Source organism: Sceloporus undulatus, chromosome 7 (assembly GCF_019175285.1).
Source record: "Sceloporus undulatus isolate JIND9_A2432 ecotype Alabama chromosome 7, SceUnd_v1.1, whole genome shotgun sequence".
In the NCBI taxonomy this organism is placed as follows: domain Eukaryota; kingdom Metazoa; phylum Chordata; class Lepidosauria; order Squamata; family Phrynosomatidae; genus Sceloporus; species Sceloporus undulatus.
The window spans coordinates 23452541-23460474 of NC_056528.1; the positions used below are offsets into that span (position 1 = coordinate 23452541).

General features: G+C 47.4%; 1 protein-coding gene across 1 annotated transcript in view; it reads right to left on the reverse strand.

Moving 5' to 3' along the window:
• Positions 1-7841, reverse strand: part of FBN3 (fibrillin 3) — a 77916-nt gene extending 70075 nt beyond the window's left edge. The window contains 5 exon segments of the mRNA XM_042479013.1: positions 780-866; positions 1432-1620; positions 4315-4390; positions 6538-7253; positions 7631-7841. The gene's annotated coding sequence lies outside the window, so the exon portion shown is untranslated.
• Between the last annotated feature and the right edge of the window lie 93 nt (positions 7842-7934).

Consider the following 7934-nt stretch of genomic DNA (forward strand, 5'->3'; position numbering starts at 1 on the left):
TACCAAGACCTCACTGGGTGGTTTGCGTCATGTGCGAGTCTCTTTGCACACTCCTTGTGCCCCACACTCTCCGATTCCTCCCCTCAAACATTCTCAATATACAGCTGTGGAGGGCAAGGAGAACATGAAGAACCACAGAGGAGGGTAGTTTGGGTTGGGGTTTTTATTGCCTTTCTCTCTTTTTTGGGTAAGTGGTGAGTGCAAATGAAAAGGAGGTGGAGGACATTCCACATTAAAGAGATGAAGCCCCATCATCCCCGGGACACCCTCGAGATTTCATGGTGAAAAGTCCAACAGTGTGTGTCACAGCACTGGCTCCTTCAAAAATAAAAAGATGAGAAGGAGGTTGTTGTTACACACAAAACCTTGCCTGTCTTAACAATACAAAGGATTGCCAGCCTTCAGGTTTCACAGACATCTTCATCAGGCCTGGTGAAAATGGTCTGTGAGTCTTGAAAACTTGCAGATTATTTTGTTCTCCTCTGAAGCATGGATGAAAGGCATAGGAGGTACAGATGGAGCCAGTGTGGGCTGTAGTGGGAAACAGCTTATTTCTTTGGACTACATCTCCCAGTGGCTAAGACAGGTGGGGATACTGGGAGTTGTTAAACAAAAAAAGGGGGAACTTCCCAAACAAGGGTCTTCTCAAGACCTACCTGGAGATGGTAGGAAGGAGGACGTCTGACCTTCTGGACAAACTGGAGGAACTGGGTACAAAATTGTGTTCTCGTGAAACAATATGCAAATCTGATTGCAAGAATTAAAAGCAAAGGTCTCACCTGGAACGAACCGAGGATGAGACAAGGCCCCCTTTCTAGAGTCTTCAAGGTATTATTGCCTTTGTCCCACTTGGAGGCTGCTTGTTGCTGTAAGGGGAGAGAGGGATTAATATTGCCATACATCAATGGAAAACAGCAGTGAGACTGGGAGGAAATGCAACAAAATCAAGACTAGGAGACTTGTGACACCTGGAGGCTTGCAACCCTGATTTGATATGTTATTTGCCAGTGGAAATGATCCATGTAAGTAATGCCAGATTGGTGTATGGGTTATGACTATTGGGGCCCGGATTCGTATCCCTGCTCCGCCATGGGAACCCCTTGCAGAAGTCACACTCTCTCAGCCTCAGGGGAAGAGACAAGGACAAGACCCCTCTGAGGAAAGACAGGTTCATCTCAGGCTGGCATAAGTTGGAAATGACTTGATGGCACACAGCAACAATTAAAAATGACAAAAAGCCATTTAAAAACTGTGCCACTGGAACAAATACAGCACCTTTTAAAGGCTCTTCAAAGTCTTCAGTGCTCAGAATAAGATAAGTAGACTATAAATGGAAATGAAGTGATTGATCCAGAGATGGAGCTCTCTGGCTGAAACAGAGCGAACAGACCCAAAACCCCCCTTGCTCTGCCAGGAGTCTGGGAATCGCACCTGAGAGAGACGCATCAGGTGTTCCAGATTTTTCCTTCAAACTCTTCACAGTCTCTCTCCACCGCCCTTTTCATTCTTCTTTCCTTTTTCTGGACTCCTTTTGGCACCAGGAGCTACAGATCCACGGTCGGACTGAAGCCAAAATGGAAGGAAAGGATCTGACCCTCCTTGGCCCAAAAGGGCTGAGATCTAAGGCATAAAAACCCAGCATGGGCAAAGTGGATTGAACGACCAAGAAAGACAGAAACCTGCTTTTCTTGCAATGTCAGACAGGATCTGGTGCCTTTAGGGTATTTAGGCCCTCACTTTGGGTGCATCTACATGGCAGAAATAATCCCTTTTGACACCCTTTAAACTGCCATGCCTCCATCCTACAGCATCCTGGGATTTATAGTTGGTGAGGCACCAGCACTTTTGGGCAGAGAAGGCTAAAGACTCTATAAAACTACATATCCCAGGATTCCATAGGAAGGAGTGACAGCACTTAAAGTGGTTCTAAATGGCATTATTTCTCAGTGTAGATGCAACCTCTGTCTCTCCAGGTGCCAGGCCTGGTTGGACTCCACTTTTATTCCCTCTTTTCTGCTCACGGGAGACAGAGGCTGCATCCAATCCCTGAAATGGCACAATTCTCTCTTATCCTAAATTTTTTTAAAATCACTATGCAGCCAAATGTAATGGAAAAACCCTGCAAGTAATGCAAGGCTCAGCAGCCACCAAAAACATGGTAACTACAATGAATTGCTTGTTTTAACGCTACAAGGATCCAGTGGAAGGAATGGGACACTTGGGAAAAACAAGGTTCCTCCAGGACAGTCAGCCAAGGTTTCTTGTACATAGCATGGGTGCTATATGCAATTGGAATCATGTATGTTTAAAAAGCACTCACCGATCCTCATGTAGTGTGGCTGATACTTATACGTTTAAAAACCCCACACCAATCTGTATTCAGCACGCCTGCTACTTGCAGTTTTAAAACAATCCTGGCCCCCATTCTGTGTGTAGCATGGTTGATATTTGCAATGTTTAAAAACCCTCCACTGAGTCCTAGGATGTTGCAGGGCCGATACTTCTACTTTTTAAAAGCCCACACCGACCTGGATGTAGCAAGGCTGGTGTTTGCAGTTTTAAACCTCCTTGACCTGAGCTGTTTGGAGCATTGCTGGCATCCCCACTTTTTCTGCCGCCTGCCCTGGTCTGCTTCAGCCTCTTTGTGGGGCAGCATCCCTTCCATTGAGGTTTCTTCTCCTCCTCCTCCTCCTCCTCCTCCTCCTCCCAGCCCCAAAATCTCTCCCTTTCCTCCTCCTCCTCTTTTCCTGACTGGGCTGTGCATTAATCTAGCATGAGGTCACTGCTTGGAGAGTTGGAGGTCCTCCGTTGGGTTGTTTCAGGGGTCTCCCGCCCTCGGCTTGCTTTTTCCTGTCTGAGGCCAGGAGAGGCTTCTGCCAGGTGCCAGCCTGAGCATGTTGAGGGCTTTGGCCAAGAGGCTGGACTCCGCTTGGATGCTGTCCACCCATTCCTGGACAGAGGGGAAGGTCTAGCGGCAGAAAGACCTCACCGTGGCCCAAAGGCTCCTCACTAACTCTGTTTTTGGGTATCCGACTTGGAAAACCCCACTGACAACAAAACACTTTTAAACTTGCTCCTAAAATGGCTGGTGTTGGACTGCAACTTATCAAACACAGAGAGGAATGCTGGGAGCTGCAGTCCAATTACAGCCAGAGTAGGGTTATCACAGGGCCTGGTCAGTGGGTTTCCATGAATGAACCTGGTTTCGGACCCTGGCCTGTTGGAGTCCAACACTTGGACCACACTGGTCCAATATATACAGTTATATCCAATGTGGTTATATCCTTTTATAACCCTATATTTGGAGTTACATGCTTGTTAGATCCTGCAGAATTTCCCTAGTAATGTGGATCATGTGTATTTTGCTTTGTTATATGCGTTTGACTCTTTCTGGGATTTCCTAGAAGAGAGTTATTATTCGGAGGATGTTGCCTCCCTCAGGGTCCAGGGGTCACTCAAAGGGTTTCCAGATCTGAGCCAGGATTTGAATCCTGCTCCTCCAGAGTCCTAGTCCAGCACTCAAACCCCAGTGCAGAACTAAATCTGCTCCCCAATAGAATAAAGGGGGGAAAGAGACATTTCCAAAGCTCCCTTCTTGGAACAGCCGCATAAACCCCACACTGATGGGGAGAAAGAGGGAGGCTGAGAGAGTGCGCAAAGGAGCCATTCATCAGGATCCGGGAACAACGTCCCTGCCATGACGTCATGCGCCCATGGGGCCATGTCAGAACTGTGACCTCACTTCCTCTTTGGCCTCTGGGACCAAGGGGGAAGAGGACCAGCTCAATCTTGGGGCCTCTCTTCACTCCCCCCTTTCAGCCTCCCCCAAATGGTGAAGCTGGACCCCAGGGGCCTGGATCCCTCCCCTCCTTTCCTGTTGTGTCTGCTTGGAAGCAATGGGGAGGGGTCCCATCTTGCTGCTGCATTTTTTAATAAAATAAACCCCAGTTGCCAGACGGCTGGCGGACAAATGAACTTGGCATGCTTCTCCATCTCTGGAGGATTTTGGGGGGGGGGGAAGCAGAAGGACCCCTCCCTGAAATCAGGAAATAACTCTGGAGGCAATGGGGGGCGAGGTGTGACTCATAAAGGCCCCATGGAGTCAAAACACCCAACTATCCTTTCTCAGCAGCCAAATTCTTAAGGTGGGGTGTGCAGCCAAGGGGATGCCTGCTCAATGCCCCCCCTTTGGTTTCATCTACTGGTTGCTGGACCAGTTTCAGGGTTCAGGCTCGGTCCAGTTTTGGGGTGACCCCTCTGCAGGCTAAATGCCGCCCCAGTTTGGAATACTGGAAAGTGGGGAGTGGTCCTTACTGTCCTCCAGGGTTCGAGGCTGGGATGGTGTCCTGGTCTGGCCTGGTTTTCTGGCCTCCCTCCAAAGGATGGGCTCCTGGAAGCAGAGCAGGGAGTTAATGGCAGGACTCTGTGGCCCAAACAGTCAAGGGGCCTCCTTGGGCAGCAGGAGTCTACCCCAATGGATATCAGCCACTGGCGGCAAGTATTGGGAATGTAACCAGGGTCCAAGAACCAGCTTGGAACCCTCCTGGGCAAGTCACACTCTCTCAGCCTCAGAAAGGCAATAGTGAACAACCCCATGATAGAGTCCCATAAGCCAGAAACAACCCGAAGGCACACAACACATAACAATTTCCCTGGGATGAGTTGGCTCCCCAATGGGGGTTGTGCATATAAAAAAGAGGGGGGTTGATAGGGGATTCTGGGGATCATTGTAAAAAAAAAAAACACACCCAGCCATCCTTGCAATGGATCTTGAGAGAATCTCCCCTTCGCTGCCAGGGCTCTGCTAGCACTGGAACACGCAGAGGAAAAGGTAGCCTCTGAGCATGTCTCAAGTACAGCCCATACTTCAAAACCGATACGTCCAAAAATCAGGACACCTTCTCCCTGCAAAGGTGATTTTTAAAAATTAACGAACTCTTTCGTCTTCTACCTTCTTTGCATCCTACTTATTTTCTGGTTTAAGACTCAAGGCAGCCTACAGCAGCTGAAAGAAACCTAGCTAGAACAATACACCAAAGATGAGAAGTTATAGAAAAATACGAACCAATTTAAAAACATAGATATGAGCAAGCAACAATTAATCAGTTAAGTTTGCAGACTTCCGTATGCCCTCGGTGGACTGTAAATCCCATTTGGCATTGGTTTGCCCCCAGACTCAAAAGAGTTCCCTTTCTCTTGGAACTAAAAATCCCATTGAGCCTCAAGAACCCTTTGCAAACATTCAGTTCAATGGCAATAGGGTGCCCTCCTGTGGCCAATATCAGGGTTGCAGCCAAAGGAGTCCACACTGGAGAAATAACCCAGTTTGGCATCACTTTAAATGTGTCTTGGCTCAAGGCTATGGAATTCTAGGTGTTGGAGTATGTTGTGGGGTCTGGGACCACAACAAACCCCAACTCCCAGAATTCCATAGCCTTGAGCCAGGGCAGTTAAAGCGGTACCAAACCGGGTTATTTCTCCAGTTTGGATGCAGCAAATATGCTTCTCCTCCTTGGTCAGTTACTTTCTATCTGTGTGTTTGTAGGCTACAGTTCCAGGAATGGCAGAATCCATTGACCATGCTGACTGAGGGGATGCTAGGTGGTGCAGTCCAAGAAGAAACTTTTACAAACTTGCATCTGAGGAAGTAGCAAGATTGGAATCCATTCATCGAATACTGTAAGAAGGCATAAACTGGAAATACAGATATCTAAAGTAATCAACAATTATAATGCAATAACTAAGAAAATGAGAAATACAGAAGTAGATAAGCAATGCAAAATAAAAGTGTCACACACGACAGTGAGATAGTAGGAAGTATAAAGCAATAGATTAAGTTAATTTTTTTTCTTTTACAAAAATATTGGTAACATAGGACAGTCATTTATAATGTTGAATGTTAAAAACACAATTGCTTCATATTGGGTTTGTTGGTGTCTCCTTTTACACAAGCGTAAGCAGCGGTCTAGCTGCGGCTGGAAGTCTTTTGCCTTTGAGATGCAAAAGGTCCATTCAAGACTGAGGAAGTGGTGCTGAGGATGAGGTGCCACAGCGTCGCAACACTTGGCACAAAAGCATTAAATAAATACAGTACTTTAGTTTTTAAAAAATCTCCCTAAATTGCAACAGAATAAAAAAATAAAAACATAATGCACCCCATTAAAAATATCCTTCCGCCCCAGTAAAATGAGAGCAGAAAGAGGAGGCCAACTGAGCTTTCCAAGGGAGCAAGAAATAATAACAATTAATTAATAATAATAATTGTTATTGTTATTGTAATGACAACCAAGAATGGCTCTCTGCTGGGTCTGCCTGCCAGCCCTGCCCTCTCTCTCATGCGCTGCTTCCCAGGAGGCAGAAGACAACCTTCAGCCTGTGAACTTTGGGTCCAAGGGCCGCAGAGGCTCCTTTCCAAGCAAAACATCCGTCTGGGAAGCAACTCCGGAAGAGAAGAAGAAGCAGTGGAGAGCCAGGGCAGGTAAGTGGGGAAGCGCCATCCAAGTAGGACGCATGCATTCTCCTGACTGGGAGCATTACCTGTTGGATGAGTGGTGCATGCTGGATTTCCGACCCACACACAGCTAGCAGCTCTGGGACCTGTTGGATTTCTGTTTAGGAGCATTGCATCTGTTGAATCACTCACGCCTGTTGAACTTCTGTCTGATCCGCAGCTTATAGCAGCAAGCAGGCAGGGAACATAACAGCTTAGATCTCTGACATTTTCCCAGCTTTTGTTCTGACCCAAGCCAGGGACTTCAGATTTGACTTTACTGCTCAGACGTTGAAAACATGTCACTTTAAAGATTTCTGGGTTTGACCGGTGTGCGGCCAGGAGCCACATTCCCAGAAAGAACCTTTGTACTCGGTGGTCTCAGGGTGAGGCTTCAACCACATCATCCTCAATTTCTTCTCTGCCCTGGCTGTTGCATTGTTGCATGTGCTTTTAGGACTTAAGGCGACCCCAAAGCAACCCGGTTGTAGGTTTTCCGTGGCCAGCTGTGTCCCAAGGAAGATTGCCACATGACCTTCTTCTGAGTCGCTAAGGCGGTTGTGAACATTCATTTTGACACAAGAAAGCTAAGACATTGCCAGAGCTTGGGGAGGGGGCATTCCTTTCTTGAGATTACAGAACCCAGAATCCCCCAGCTGGAGGCAGTTCTGGGAATGGCAGTTCCAAAAGAAGTCATTCTTCTAGGCTGAAAGCACCAGGTAGCTTGCAGCTGGCTGTTTCCCCTGCTGAGGTCTTCTTATAACTGAGGATAAATGAACAACAACAACAACAACGCAATCATTTTCCTTTGACATGCAAGGACTTTTAAATCTTGGTGTGGGCAGCATTCCCAAGAGGGCCCAGGCTTTCTGAAAGGCTCCATCTGAAGGCTTTCCTTTTTTTGGTCCCCCAAACCTTCTAGATATGTTTGGAAAGGATGCAAGAGACAGGGCCTTCTTGGTGGCTGCTCCCAGGCTGTGGAACTCCTTCCCACAAGACTTACATTAAACAGACAGACAAGCAAACAATAATCTGAATTGAAGGGGAAACATCCCGGAACACATCGCAACAGGGACCTACAAAAATGTTCCAGATGACTATTGCTGTGAAATCCAGGATGTGACAAATCTGCACATGCACCTTCCTCCCTGTCTTGACCTGTGACCCTCCAGAGGGTTTCCATGAGCTTTCAGAAAGGCCAGGCGAATGATGTGGGATGGCAAGGGGCCCCTTGTTTTCCACAGAGGCCTCAGTGACCCAGGCAGCGATAAGATATCTTCTTGTGAGGCTTTTCTTGCTCCTAGTTGTCCTGCAGAAATGCCACAGATGGTTTTATGCTCTGAGCCTCTGAAGGAAGGAAGGAAGGAAGGAAGGAGCCAGCCAGTGGAGAAGAAGAAGATCAACGAGGCTGGGGAGAGACAGAGGGGCAAAAGGAAGGCAGATT